This window comes from Spermophilus citellus, assembly GCF_964194105.1.
Source record: "Spermophilus citellus genome assembly, chromosome: 8".
NCBI classification, from domain to species: Eukaryota; Metazoa; Chordata; class Mammalia; order Rodentia; family Sciuridae; genus Spermophilus; species Spermophilus citellus.
Genome location: NC_138189.1, coordinates 57,956,443 through 57,970,823, shown reverse-complemented (window position 1 = coordinate 57,970,823; position 14,381 = coordinate 57,956,443). Strand labels below are relative to the sequence as shown.

General features: G+C 34.5%; 1 pseudogene across 1 annotated transcript in view; it reads right to left on the bottom strand.

The window, feature by feature from the left end:
- Positions 1–14,381, bottom strand: part of LOC308654680 (afamin-like) — a 106,083-nt pseudogene that overhangs the window by 81,990 nt on the left and 9,712 nt on the right. Inside the window, exons 8-11 of the transcript in view lie at positions 12,264–12,395; positions 8,471–8,568; positions 6,924–7,041; positions 5,862–6,085 (exon numbers count right to left, since the gene is read on the bottom strand). The product of the transcript in view is annotated as an afamin-like (transcript). The remainder of the gene's footprint in view (positions 1–5,861; positions 6,086–6,923; positions 7,042–8,470; positions 8,569–12,263; positions 12,396–14,381) is intronic.

The following is a 14,381-nucleotide window of genomic DNA, read 5'->3' as shown; positions in this document are numbered from 1 at the left end:
GGAGAGATTGATCAATGTGTACTAAGTTGCAGTTAGATAGGAGCAAGAAGTGCTGGTGTTCTATGGCATAACAGGATGACCTCAGATAATAATAATGTTCTGGGCATTTTACAAAGTCAAAAGAAAAGATTTAAAAGTTTTCACCTCAAAGAAATGATAAATGTTTGAGGATGTGTGTGTGTGTGTGTGTGTGTGTATGTGTATGTTTAACCAGATTTAAACATTACACCATGTATACCTGTATCACTACATTATATGACATACCATTAATAATAATAACTTTTATTTTTAAGTTAAAAATAAATTTAATTTGAATTTTTATATGTATCCATGACCCCCATTTCAAATTTTAGATATTCTCCCAATAGATCCAGGATGGAACCTACTATTTTATATTAATTTACTATTTTTAAGAAAAATAGTATATATATGATATACATACACTCCACAAAGCTACACCTTTGTATTTCTTTCCTGTTTATTCACTGAGTTCATTCAAATGTGTGTTTAGTGTGTGCTATATTTCCCACTCTATTAAGTGTCTGTTCTAGGTGCCATCTGAGATATTATTATGTATTTGTTAAGAAGACAGACTTGGAAATAGATTCCCAGATTCAAATACCAACTCTACTACTTACTTGTTGCATGGAATTAGGTAACTTACTTCAACACTGTGGTCCTTGAATTTTTCTCCTGATAATTAAGGATAATATTTATTAATAGGGTGGCTATAAAAAGCTAAATTAGTTAATACATGTCAACATAAACAGTACCTGGTTTCCCTAAATATTAACCGAAGGCAAAAGGCAGAGATAAACAAACATGTGATATAAATATAGATAGATAGATATATAGACAAAGATATAGATATATCTCCCTGAAATTCCATTATACATTATAATAATATTTGCGATTATATTTTGAAAATAGAGGTCTCATGAAGAATTCAGACATCTTTTGACTATCCTGATTATTATATTCTGAATTCTGAATTCCCATCCTCCTCTTGAAAGCCTTCAGTGGAACTTGTTCCTTTATTATAAAACATTTCTCACTGAAGACCATAGGTTCTTTTTTTTTTAAGAGAGACAGAGAATTTTTTAATTTTTTTTTTTTTTTTTTTAGTTTTTGGCAGACACAACATCTTTCTTTGTATGTGGTGCTGAGGATCAAACCCAGGCCTCCCGCATGCCAGGTGAGCGCGCTACCGCTTGAGCCACATCCCCAGCCCAAGATCATAGGTTCCTAACCAATCTTAATTCTTATTTTATCTCCATTGGGTAAAATACTGCACATTCAATAAATATTATTTAAATGAGTGAGCACATATGCACCAATTGTTCCCAAAATCAGAAACAAAAATTTTTATACTATTTTTTAGAAAAGTAGCTGATTTTCTACTGTTCATTCTCCTTGCAACAACAACAAAAAATACATTTAATAGAAGTGTTAGAGTATTTTAAATGATCAAATTATTGCTTTCGAAAATTGTTTGATTCCTATGTGTGGCAAATCACCATCCAAATCTTCTGAGACAAACTGATTTTTAATGTAATTATATTCTATTCAATATTATCTTCAGATAAAGATAATTTTATAATTATCTTTCAAAATAAAGATAAAAGAGTGAATATGACTTAATGTTATACATTTCAAGTCTTCCCATTAAAATTCACAAAGAAAAAATATCTTTTGTTTTACAATGATTTTTTGCTCAAAATATGACCCTCGTAATTTAATTAAACAGGCACTAGTCCTTAATTTCAGGACCTAACAAGAACTGTAACACTAACAGCTATGCAACAAAATTACTTGTACAATTGAATACAGCTCTTCTAACAGCACTGGAAGGCAATGAGGAAAGCACAGACAGAAGAGTGAACTTGCCCAAAGTTCAAATGCTAGTAAGTGGTAGAGCAGGATGAAAACCTGGTTCTTCTAAGTTGGAGTCTAGCATCCTCCCATTCTCCTAGTATTCATTTAAAACATGTAAAGCATACAAGAGCAGATTTATTACCTTATGCACCAATATCCAAGAAATGTGTGTTAAATATAGATGTCAAATAAAAGGTTGTCACAGCAACATCTGCCAAAATAAAACAAGCTTTATTTTATTGGCATTTGAAAGGATGAAACTGGGAGATCACAACTAACAGAAGATAACAATTGTGGTTTTGTTACACATCATAAAGTGAAATGCAAATCTGCCTTTCAGACATCATAAAAGAAAACTGAGAACTGATCACATGTAAAAGAGGAAGGGGGAAGCCTGAATGAGAAACCTGAAGATACTCATGGAGCATATGTTCTTGCACATTAAACACCTCTTCACTGAGTTTGATGAGGTTCGATCTCAACCAATTTATCTTTAAATATTTTTTTGAAAGAAATGTTTGTTGACTTGTATACAAAAGACCTTTCCAATAAAAAGTGGATTATTTATAAGATAAAATTAAGATCTATTTCCATTTCTTCAACAAAACAATGATTGCCTAAACTTGAGTTTAACAATGGAGTCATGAACCCAATCCTACTATTTACAAGAATATCAAGAAGGATCCCTAATAACTGTATTCAGCCATCTTTCATTAAGTTTAATAATTGAATTAATACTAAATTGTAGAAAGATAATTTAAGATGGTGGAGCATGAAGAAAAGCAAACAAGATATAGTCACCCAGCTTCAAGAATCAACAAACCTGAAGTAGAAAAAATGTGATTACCTGAAACTCAAGGTAAACGTTAATGATTCAAACGTAGGGAGTGGGTCTCAGATTAATAAAATTGTGCTTCTGCCAAAAGGGAGTAAAGGTTATCACAGCTTCTCTAAACAAATTCTAAACCCATGCATGGTAACCTTTGAAATTTAACAGAGCATCACCAGAGTTGCCCTGATTGGATTGCCTTACATGCCACTGGTCACAGAACTTTGTACCAGACATTTTTGTGTGGAAACTTGTAGATATTGCATCTCTTTAAGTTAAACAAACCCTTGGACATACACACATGCTGTTTAAAGGGTGTCATCCCCTGAAACAGTAAATTTTAAATCCTCATGCTGAAAAAATATTTCCTATCTCTTCTGTCACTTACACTTCATATAAAAAGAACTTCTACCTTTCTGCTTTATTCTTCAAAAGAATAATCCTGTATGATCTTGTGTTACAGCTACTTGAAAATAATGTTAAAATATCTTATGATATGATAATCTTCAACTGCTTTGCTTTATAATATTCTGTGTTGAAGTGCAAAAGTGTTCTTAAATTTCTGATAGGGTATTTCTGTTCTTCTCTTGGATTTTCTTATAACATTATATGCTTATTTTTATAGGGAAAAATGTAACCTCTTCACCAATTAAAGCCACACAATTATATACCAAAGGCACTTGCAATCATTTAATTAAATAAATTGAGTTAATTGCCTATAAATATTTACAACAGTATTGATAATATTAACAATATTAATTGGCTGTGGTCACTACTATTTATTTTTCAGTGAAAGTGAACAACCACGGAAAATTCTAAAAATACCCAGTTATCCCCTCTTCACTAAGAATTCAACATATTTGTTTTTAACAACCTTTTTGTTCTGTGTTGTTCTCCTACTCAGACTAGGCTAAAGGTAGGGGGAGTTCAAATTAAACATAAGAATTAAGACTGTAAAAAATGCCTTATTCCAAGCACTATAGCCAGAGATAGTGGCAACTCAAGTGAGTCACTGTTATCATTCTTTCATGTCCTAAACTACTAACTCGATAGAAAGGAAAGATATGATGTAAAACCTGAGGTCTGAGTTCTAACCCAAACATCCATTTGATAGAGGTCAGGTTATATGACCACTCCATAATGCAAGAGGTCCTTCCCTCTACAACTCAATCTAACATTTGCATTTTTAAATCTCGTTGATCAGTTACATAAATATTCCAGTTGTTAACTTGGTGGTTAAAAATGTTTTATAAGCATTTTAATCTGCATGTCATTAGGCAGATCATGGACCATTCAGTTCACCACAGAGCCTTACTCCCAACAGTCCTACCCTGGCCTAATTCACACGTTTCTGTCACACCACTCCCTATCATTGCTCTGAAACTGCATTCAAGTCACTATTCAATCCCAGTGAGAAAGAACTGGCTATATGTTCCATGCATATGAAAGGACACAGTCAATGGCATTTGATTAGCCTCTCTGATGTTGACCTCAGTGAAATCATATTCTTTTCCCCCCTATTTTTTATTGGTGCATCATAGTTGGACGTAATGGAAAAAATTGTTCACATTTTATTCGCTGACAACTCTTTGTATCTTTTATCTTTTTGTGCTTCTTTGTTCCCTATATATCAGTCAATGAGTAATAATTAATTTTTAATTCTTTCAATCTATTTGTACTTCATCTCTTAGTCTATTTCATTGTAGTGATATATTAAAGAGTAGATATACTTCAAACACAAGCTATTTTGCATATTATTCCCCCAAATTGTTTTCTAGAATATGATATGCATCTGTTATCTTTTCTTTCACTCAAAATCTTATAATGACTCCTGTCAGCTATCTTTACACCATGTGCTCATGAAGGAGACAGTACCCAACACCTGAATCAGAGAGGTATCTGCAGGTGAGCTAGACAGCACGTGTACTCTCAAACACAGGTCTCAGAGACAATGCACAGTGGACACAGAGTTCCATAGGGAATTCTATTTGATTTTATTTGACCAGAGATACCAGTGGCACATCAGTGGAAAAGAAATATAATTACCTCTTCAAGAAGACAGGCTTCCGACTCCTGCATTTGGCAACATTTCTTTGCCATATTATAGAGATTTGTAAACAAAGGCTGCAGCTACTCATAGGTGAGTCCAGGCTTGAGCCCAAAGAAATCAAACAGAATTAGTTTACAATTTCTTCCTGACACTCCTCTTTTCTTTTTTTTTCTTTTTTTTTTAAAGAGAGAGTGAGAGAGGAGAGAGAGAGAGAGAGAGAGAGAGAGAGAGAGAGAGAGAGAATTTTTAATATTTATTTTTTAGTTCTCGGCGGACACAACATCTTTGTTGGTATGTGGTGCTGAGGATCGAACCCGGGCCGCACGCACGCCAGGCGAGCGCGCTACCGCTTGAGCCACATCCCCAGCCCCTGACACTCCTCTTTTCCAAAATGCTTGTTGGAGAATTGCATATCTTGGGCATCTAAATATTGAGTAAATGTAAAGAGCTAAAATATTCCATTTTTGAAAAGATCTTCTGAAACTTTACCATTAAAATTACAGGATGGACTCTTGGAGGGTTGTGGATCTATAAGTAAAACGGTATAAAATATGAACAGAACTGTAAAATAAATTGCTATACTTGATTTTTCCAGAACATTATTTCCAAAACAATTCTAATCTCCCTTCTTCAAGAACAATGTTTGTACTACATTGATACAGATATTGTGTAAATAATTTTAAAAACAGGTCTTATTTCTTAGCATCTAAAGTATCACATCTAAAGGAATGTGAGTAAATTTTTTTAGGATTCCTTCTTTTTTCAATCATTAAGTGAAATATTCAAGACAAATATTCTTGTCATTCTCTTAATAAAATCCAATTCACTGTGAACCTGTCCATGGGCGTTTTGCTAGTTGCCCTAGCTCACATTTCCAAATCACGGTCTGCTAAGCACTCCAAGTGTCTAGCAGAGGAAAAGACAAAACGGGATTTTATTATAAACAGTGGCAATAAATATACACTGGTGCTTTTCTGATAGGAGAGAGTAGACAGTTTGGTGCAAGGAACACCAAAAGCACATAACCCATGTCATTAGGTTACAATAAACCTCTCTTGGTTGTATGGTGTGCCCCCTGGCTGAAAAGAGCAGGCATAGAAGAATAACTTCTTATCTATCTTTCTCTGAAGGTCCTCATTCTAAGCCTGACACCAGTCCACACAAGAGGTAAAGAAATCTTGAAAGGAGGGCGGCACATACATTTCATCAGCTTACAAATCCTTGAAGTAGAGCCTTCTGAAGGCAAAGTTTGCTTTACAACAGTGGTCCACAGCAGGGTTGATGGTTCGATTTTCATTTATTCCACATAATTCTCCAAGATCTAAATCCTCCTGTACCGATGGGGATTGGAACTCAGATGTGATTTTAAATATTAAATGGAGTTTTGAAAAGTATGATTAGATGAATAGTTATAAGCTCCATGATCACTGTGAACTTCACTCAGAAGACACAAGATCTCAAAACACTATATTATGCCCAAAGGAAAGTGAAGCCTAGGGCCTAAGTGACATTATGACAAAAATTCAAAGTATAGCAATTGGAATGCGTACAGATCAATTTCTTAGTAACATACACACAAATTTTTAGTTGTAAGCAGAGAACTGCAGTCAACAAACAGAAAGTGGTGAGCAAACACTGTGTTTCTTGAGTATGTTTCCCTGCTGGGTATTTTCCTCCCCAGGCTTAAAAGGATTGGGCTGGAAGTAGCAGATCTCTTCCTGAACTCTTCCTCTCAGAGCAAAAGGAAGAATTTGTATCAGGACTTAAAATTATAAGGTTTCCTGCATGATTCTGAAACAATATTGTGATTCCTAGATCATTTACCATAACAAATCATTTCTCATATAAATAAGGAATGAGCAAGATAATTTAGAAAATCATTGACAAATATTTAAGTCATTCTCTTTTCCCTCTTAGGGTCTTCATACAGTAAACCAAAAGGAGGACTTGACATTACTTGCTCAACAATGTTGAAAACAAGGAAGAGAGGAAAGTAGATAATCAATACTAATTGGTGAGTGGAAATACTTTTTCTTCATTTTCCTTTTTAAATTTTGTTTTATTTATTTATGTTTTAGTCTATCTTTTTGATTCTACATAGTAGTTGGTTCATCCTGATAAACTCATACATGCATGGGAATCAATTTCAGATGTACGGGCCATGTTCACCATATTATCAACACAGGCAAACTCCTCACTTAGTGTACAGCAGGTAGTCAAAGCTGTCACCACTTCCTTGCCAAGAAGTGAAGATCTGGGGGCTATCTTTGTGAGCTTGATAAGGGAGCTGAGAGAACATAATTTGGTTCTGAACATAAGTAGGTTCCCGTTGTCTATGGAATAACTATTGAAACCCAGACCCTTCAAGTAAGTCAAAATAAGTACAATGTGCTCCCTACTCTCAGAAAATGGTAGAGAAATGTCTCCTCACTCTCCATCTTCCTCTACCCTGCCTCCTATATCTCTGCATTTTTGCTCCCTTTCTCATTTCATGGTCATCTCAGAAGCTCTTAGATTTTTTTCTTGTCTCCCCTGTGGAGCTCCACGGCAGCAAACACCTTGGCTTATAAGTGAAAATCCTGCTTGAAATCATTTGTGTAGTCAATTAGAATTAAAGGGAGAGGGCTGGGGATGTAGCTCAAGCGGTAGCACGCTTGCCTGGCATGCATGCGGCCTGGGTTCGATCCTCAGCACCACATACCAACAAAGATGTTGTGTCCGCCGAGAACTAAAAAATAAATATTAAAAATTCTCTCTCTCCTCTCTCCCTCTCTAAAAAAAAAAAAAAGAATTAAAGGGAGAAATTGATAGACACATGTTGGCAGTGAGATGAAGGAAAATAAGATCTTTAATGGTCTGGGTTTGAATTCTCAGCTAACAGCAAGATGGCAGAAATAGTAAAGTCATATTTTTTAAACCATGTTTTAGTTGGGCACTGTCATATAGACCTGTAATCCCAGAGAATCAGAAGGCTTAGACAGGAGGATCGTGAGTTCAAAGCCAGCCTCAGCAAAACAAGGTGCTAAGCAACTCAGTGAGATCCTGTCTCTAAGTAAAATACAAAATAGGGCTGGGGATGTGGCTGTTTGGTTGAGTGCCTCTGAGTTCAATCCCCCATACCAAATAAATAAATAAATAAATACAACCATGTTTTGTTTTGAAGATGTTCGCTATCAACAAACACTGTATTAGCATAACTAAGAAAATTGGAATTAACTGTATATTATTCGTGATTGCTCACAAGAGCACTGAAAGAATAATTATTACAGTGTTAAGCAAATCCAGAGATATTTCTATAAACTTAGTTAAGATAGGCTCAAATCCTGGGCAAACCATCTCTTTCTCAGAAAATGATAATGACCTTTAGTTTGTTCCGTCCTATTCCCAAACAAGGCAAAATCCAGGGACCCTGATTTGGGATTGGGAAAGTCAACTTCAAACAGCAATTAAAGATCAGAGAACCAAATTGTGCCATTTGTCCAGAATACTAGATCTCTTCCCAATTCTAACCTCATTTCTGATAGAAGATTTAATGTGACAATCCAATGTGCATTGTTGGGTTTTGTGTTTTTATTATTTCCCAGAGTTTGTGAACTGCAAAACAAAGACTGACTTTTATTTTTTACTTCTTAGGAATTTTTTATTTTGCCCTGGTCACCAATTTGCACCAATTTTCAGTCCCACCAAGTATTAGCACACTTGTGTAAGCAACCTACTGGTATTTCAAGCCATCCTTCCCCAAATTCTGCAACTGTTCACATTCTTGTTGGACCATCCTAAGGCTTCCCTCAGTTGTCTCATTGAATTTGTCTTCCTGAAAATTAAGAATAATCACAGGTAGAAACATTTATCTAAGATTCGGTCATAAACTCTATGTCAACTTGTCCAATACCTTCTCTATTTATAGAACATTTTCAGACTCTCCTTATTATAAGTTACTCAATAAGTTGAGAGCATGTCTTACATGTATGTGTAAGAATTTGAATTTTTCTATTAAAGATGTATTTTTTGCTGAAATTTGAAAGTACAAAATTTTTGGAGCTTTAAAGAATTTCAAAGTACAATTCAAATTTTATGTTGACAATGACTATATTTCATTCTCATTCAAATGGCCAGGGTGGTTGTTATCTGCATTTTTTATTAATTAGTTTATTTATATAAATTAGGTCTATATGACAGTAGAATGCATTTTGATTCATCATACACAATTGCAGCACACCTTTTCATTTCTCTGGTTGTCATGATATAGCATCACACCATATGTGTAGTCATACATGTACCTAGAGTAATAATGTCCATCTCATTTCACCATTTTTCCTGACCTCAAGCCTCCTCCCTATCCCTCTCTCCCCTTTTCCCAAAGTTCCTCCATTGTTTCCATGCCCCTCCTTACCCATTATGGATCAGCATCCACTTATCTGAGAGAATATTTGGCCTTTGTTTTGGGGAATTGGCTTACTTTAGTTAACAGGATATTCTCTAACTCCATTCATTTTCCTGAAAATTTCATAATTTTATTCTCTTTTAATACTGAGTAATATTCCATTGTGTGTATATATATATATATATATATATACACCACAGTTTCTTTATCCACTCATTTATTTAAGGACATCTAATTTGGTTCTGAACATAAGTAGGTTCCCATTGTCTATGGAATAACTATTGAAACCCAATTTAGCTATTGTGAATTGAGCTGCTATAAACATTATGTGGCTGCATTACTATGGTATGCTGATTTTAAGTTGTTTGGGTATAGATGGAGGAGAGGGATAGTTGGATCAAATGATTGTTCCATTCTAAGTTTTCCAAGGAATCTCCATACTGCTTTCCAGGTTGGTTACACCAATTTTCAGTCCCACCAGGAATGTTTGAGTGTGCCTTGAATTTTTAAGTAAATGAAACTGGCCTTGTAAAATTAAGTGACTTACTTGGAATGACCCAACAAGTAAGTATTACTACAGAACATTTTAAATTGTGTTTATCTATCTTTTTTTTCATCATTTAGATTTGGGACGTAGGGGCCTCCAATAGTCTTCTTCAAATATATTTTGGACCGTCAGTCACATGGCATAAAAACTGGACTTCTAACAAGTGACCACCATAAAGAACTACATACCAGTGTATGAATGCTATGGGACAAATTGTGTTTCCCTTTATAAAAAGACTTTTCTAGCACCATGATTCATTAAGAATCAGGAGCAGACTGCCTTGTTAGGGAAAGTGACAGGGCAGGAATTTAAAAACTCAAGTTTTCTTACTTCATTGCTCAAATTTGAACCAGTAAACTAACAATTATAGCAAGTAAAAGAAACATTTTAAATAAAGCAAAATTAGCACTTATCAAAGGAATGAGAAATTTTAGAATGTCAAATACTTAATTTCTATAATATATAAGGATTGCATCAGAGTTAATATGAAAAACATTCTAATTTCAGTAGGAAAATGGGTAACAGACATGAACTAATTTTTCACAGGAAATTCATAAACATAATAGCTAAAATCATATGTGAAAAGTTTAATGAAATTTAAAATATCAAATAAATGTTGACTTAAAACACAACCATTATTTTTTTTACATATATATTTCTCTCAATTTTTTTGGCGGGGGATGGGGATCAAACTTACAACCTAGCACGTTTTCAGCAGATGCTCTACAACTGAGCTACATACCTAGCCCTAATTTTTTATTCTAATTTGCTATATATGACAGCAGAATGGATTACAAATCATATTACACACATAGAGCACAATTTTTCGTATCTCTGGTTGTATACAAAGTGTATTCACTCCATTTGGGTCTTCAAACATGTACTTTGGATGATAATGTCCACCTCATTCCTCCATCATTTCTAACCTCATCTAGAGTTTGTCTATTCTTCCCTTGCTCCCCCTCCCTTCCCCACTAAAAAATCAGCCTCCTTATATCAGAGAAAACATTCAGCATTTGTTTTTTTGGAACTGGCTAACTTCACTTAGCATTATCTTCTCCATCGCCATCATTTTACCTGCAAATGCATGATTTTATTCTCTTTTATTGCTGGGTAAAATTCCATTATATATTATACATATCATTTTTTTATCCATTCCTTTACTGAAGGGCATCTAGGTTGGTTCCACAGTTTAGTTATTGTGAATTGTACTGCTGTCAACATTGATGTGCTCAGCCATATTTTTTATGTGTAAATCTAACAAAGCTAATAATCATGTCCAATGTTGGTAAATATGAAATTGAAATGAGTATACTCATACATTGCTATGTACACTGACAAAACATCTCTAGAAAATAACTTGACAATTTGTGTCAAATGTTATTTAAAAGTCCATATATTTAAACCCAATAATTTCTCCTCTAATAATCTATCCTAAGAAAACTCATAAAAACTCATAAAAAAATGAAATGAGATACTTACGTTCGAATCACTTATAAAATGAAAAACAACCTAATTAAACATCCACAATGCCCAACACAAATAATAAAGCAGTAAAATTAGTTAAATCATTATGATGGGAAAACGTTATTTAAAATAATGTAGGGCTGGGGCTGTAGCTCAGTGGTAGAGCCCTTGCCTCACATGCTTGAGGCACTGGGTTCGATCCTCAGCACCCATAAAAATAAATAAATAAATAAATAAATTGATTAAAGATACTGTGTCCATCTACAACTAAAAACATAAAATAAAATGATATATATGTTGAAGTTTGTTTAATGACATGTAAGGTTGGAACTGGGACAGTCAAGGATCAGATTCTCCCTAGAGCCTCAGAAGGAACACAGTCCTTCTAAAACCTTGATCTTAGCCCTATAAGACTCATTTCAGACTCCTGGCCCCTGAAACAGAGTAGATTTCTGTTGTTTTAAGTTACTATGTTTGTGACCATAATGGAATGATAATATAGCATCATTTATAACAAAAATTTCTATGACTCCAAATAAATTGCAGGTCCAAATGTTTCCTATAAAGGAATTATTCTAATCTTGTTTTTAAGCAGGCACATACACACACACACACACACACACACACACACACACACACATACACATACACACACACACAAATATGCCTATATGCACAGAAAAGATTAAAAGAAATGATAGTTATAGCTATTTCTTGGCAATAGAATCAAAAGTTTTCTTTTTTTACTTTTTTCTTTGTAACTTTACTACTTTTCTAGTCATCTATAATAATCATTTATTACTTTTATAATCATACCAAAATCCAATAAGACTCAATAAAACATAGCATAGAAATAAAAGTGAAAATAAAAAATTTTAACTGGAAAGAGTTTTTTGGATTACAACTGGACTAGTACTTCAAAGCATTTGCATAAACCAAATTGATGATGTGGGTTTTGCCAGTGATCATCTTCATTGAATCTAAAATAAACTCAGGTCAATCAATCACATTTTACAGTCCTAAACTGGAGTAAAACTTAAATACCAATTTTGAAGTGTTATATTCATTTATTTATTTTAGATTTTTCTGAACCTGCAACAATGGAACCTACCGCCTGACAGTAGCAGTCTAGAGGGTTTTTTTGTAGCAGCAACCTTCCCACAGATCCTCATATACTCTAGCAACTCTTAGAAGGTCTGGTATAGACAGCTCTGGATGTCTCCTTGTATATTCATGAAGAAATCTGAGATGTGTAAAATATTTTATATATTAAAACTTAAAAAAATATCCAGCCTCGCTTTCTTTTAGGCTACTCACATCTAATACTGAGTCCACTTTCAATTGCTAAGCTCCTCCTCAGGTTTGATAAATTCTCATCCATGTTATGTTTTAGACTTTTTTTTTTTGAGTGGATAGAATTATTAGAATTACTTGGAGTTAATTATTAGAACAATGCAACTCATCAAGTATCAGAAATAGTACCTGATGCAACTAGTATTTTAGCAATTATACACTGTGACGAATTCTGTTGGAAAATACATTCAGACTTCCAACTTGGGATGGGGGGCAGTATGGCTTTCTTTTCACTCCCAGTGCAGCCTTCCTGAGAGAAGAGAAGCAGCCTCTCCCATTACTACCTGTTACTTGCCACATTCCTAACACATGGTGCTATCGGAACTAAAAGAACATTTTTTGCACTATTTCAGTTGTGCATCTGTCTCTTCCCATTTCACACTCCCTGTAGATGAAATCGTCCTGGAGGAAGACACCCCATAGTCTTTAGATGATATTTCATAACTAATAACTTCAAATGAATATTCTTCTGTGAACTTTATATGTGATAAAAATTAAAGCACAAAACATTTAACCTGTCCTAGTGACTCAACCAGAATTCAATTTAGTCCATGCTAACCTTCCCGTTAAGAGCTGTGGGGTAGCATTGCATGGCAGTTAACTTCTTAGGCCAGACCTCCTGATGTCAAATCAAATTGAAGAAAAGCCAACCTTTTTAACAAATGGTGCTGGGAAACTGCATTTTCATATATAGAAGATCTTACCTCTACTAAAGTCAATTCAATCTAAGACCTGAAACTTGAAAACCAGTAGAACAAAATGCTGGAAAACACTTCAAGATGTAAGCACAGGTTGATTTCATAAACCAGTCTCTTGGATGTCATCAAATTAAATACTTCTGCACCACAAAGGAAACAACTGATGGAGTGAAGAGAGAGCCTGTAGAATGAGAGAAAAATCTTTGCCTGCTTCTGTTCTGATAGGATAAATATTCAGAATATATAAGGAAGCCAAAAGAACTTAACATCAAATAATTATAATAATAATAATAAATCATTCAATAAATAGGCAAATGAACTGAACAGATAGGTCTCCAAAAAGTATAAATGGCCAATAATTTAAAATGCAAATCACAGTTACATTGAGATTCCATCTTATTCCAATCAAACTGGCTATCATCAAGAATACAAAAGCAAGAAATTCTGGCAATGAAGTGTAAGAAACACTTAATACTAATGTAAATGAGGACAGCCACCATGAAAATCAATACAGAGTTTCCCCAAAAAAACTACAAATAGAACTACCATATGATTCAGGGTATTTATCTGAAAGAATTAAAGTCAGCATATTTTACAAATACCTTCATACCCACATTAATTGTGATACAGTTCACAATAGCCAAGTTGCAGAATCAGCCCAGATGCTCATCAACAGATGATTGAAGAAAGAAAGAGAGAGAGAGAGAGAGAGAGAGAGAGAGAGAGAGAGAGAGAGAGAGAGAAAGAAAGAAAGAAAGAAAGAAAGAAAGAAAGAAAGAAAGAAAGAAAGAAAGAAAGAAAGAAAGAGGCATATATACACAATGAAGTATTATTCGGCCATTATTTTAGTCAGCGAAAGAGTTCTGCTTCATCATGTCTTGTGATCAGCAGATTGATTAACATCTTGGCACTATCTCAGGTGCTGTGTAGGACCACAGGCAGAGCAAGAGGAGAGGTGCACTTGCATCACACAGCCCAATTAGAATGCAATGCCAGACCTGTCCCCTCATATCGCTATGATAGCTCACACACACAGCCCATGGATGGCTCATGACAGGAAGCAGCTCACATTTTGATCAGAAAGCAGAGAGAGAAACTCCACTTGCCAGATACAAAATATATACCAAAGTCACACCTCTAATTCCCACCTCCTCCAGCCACACCCTACCTTCCTTCAG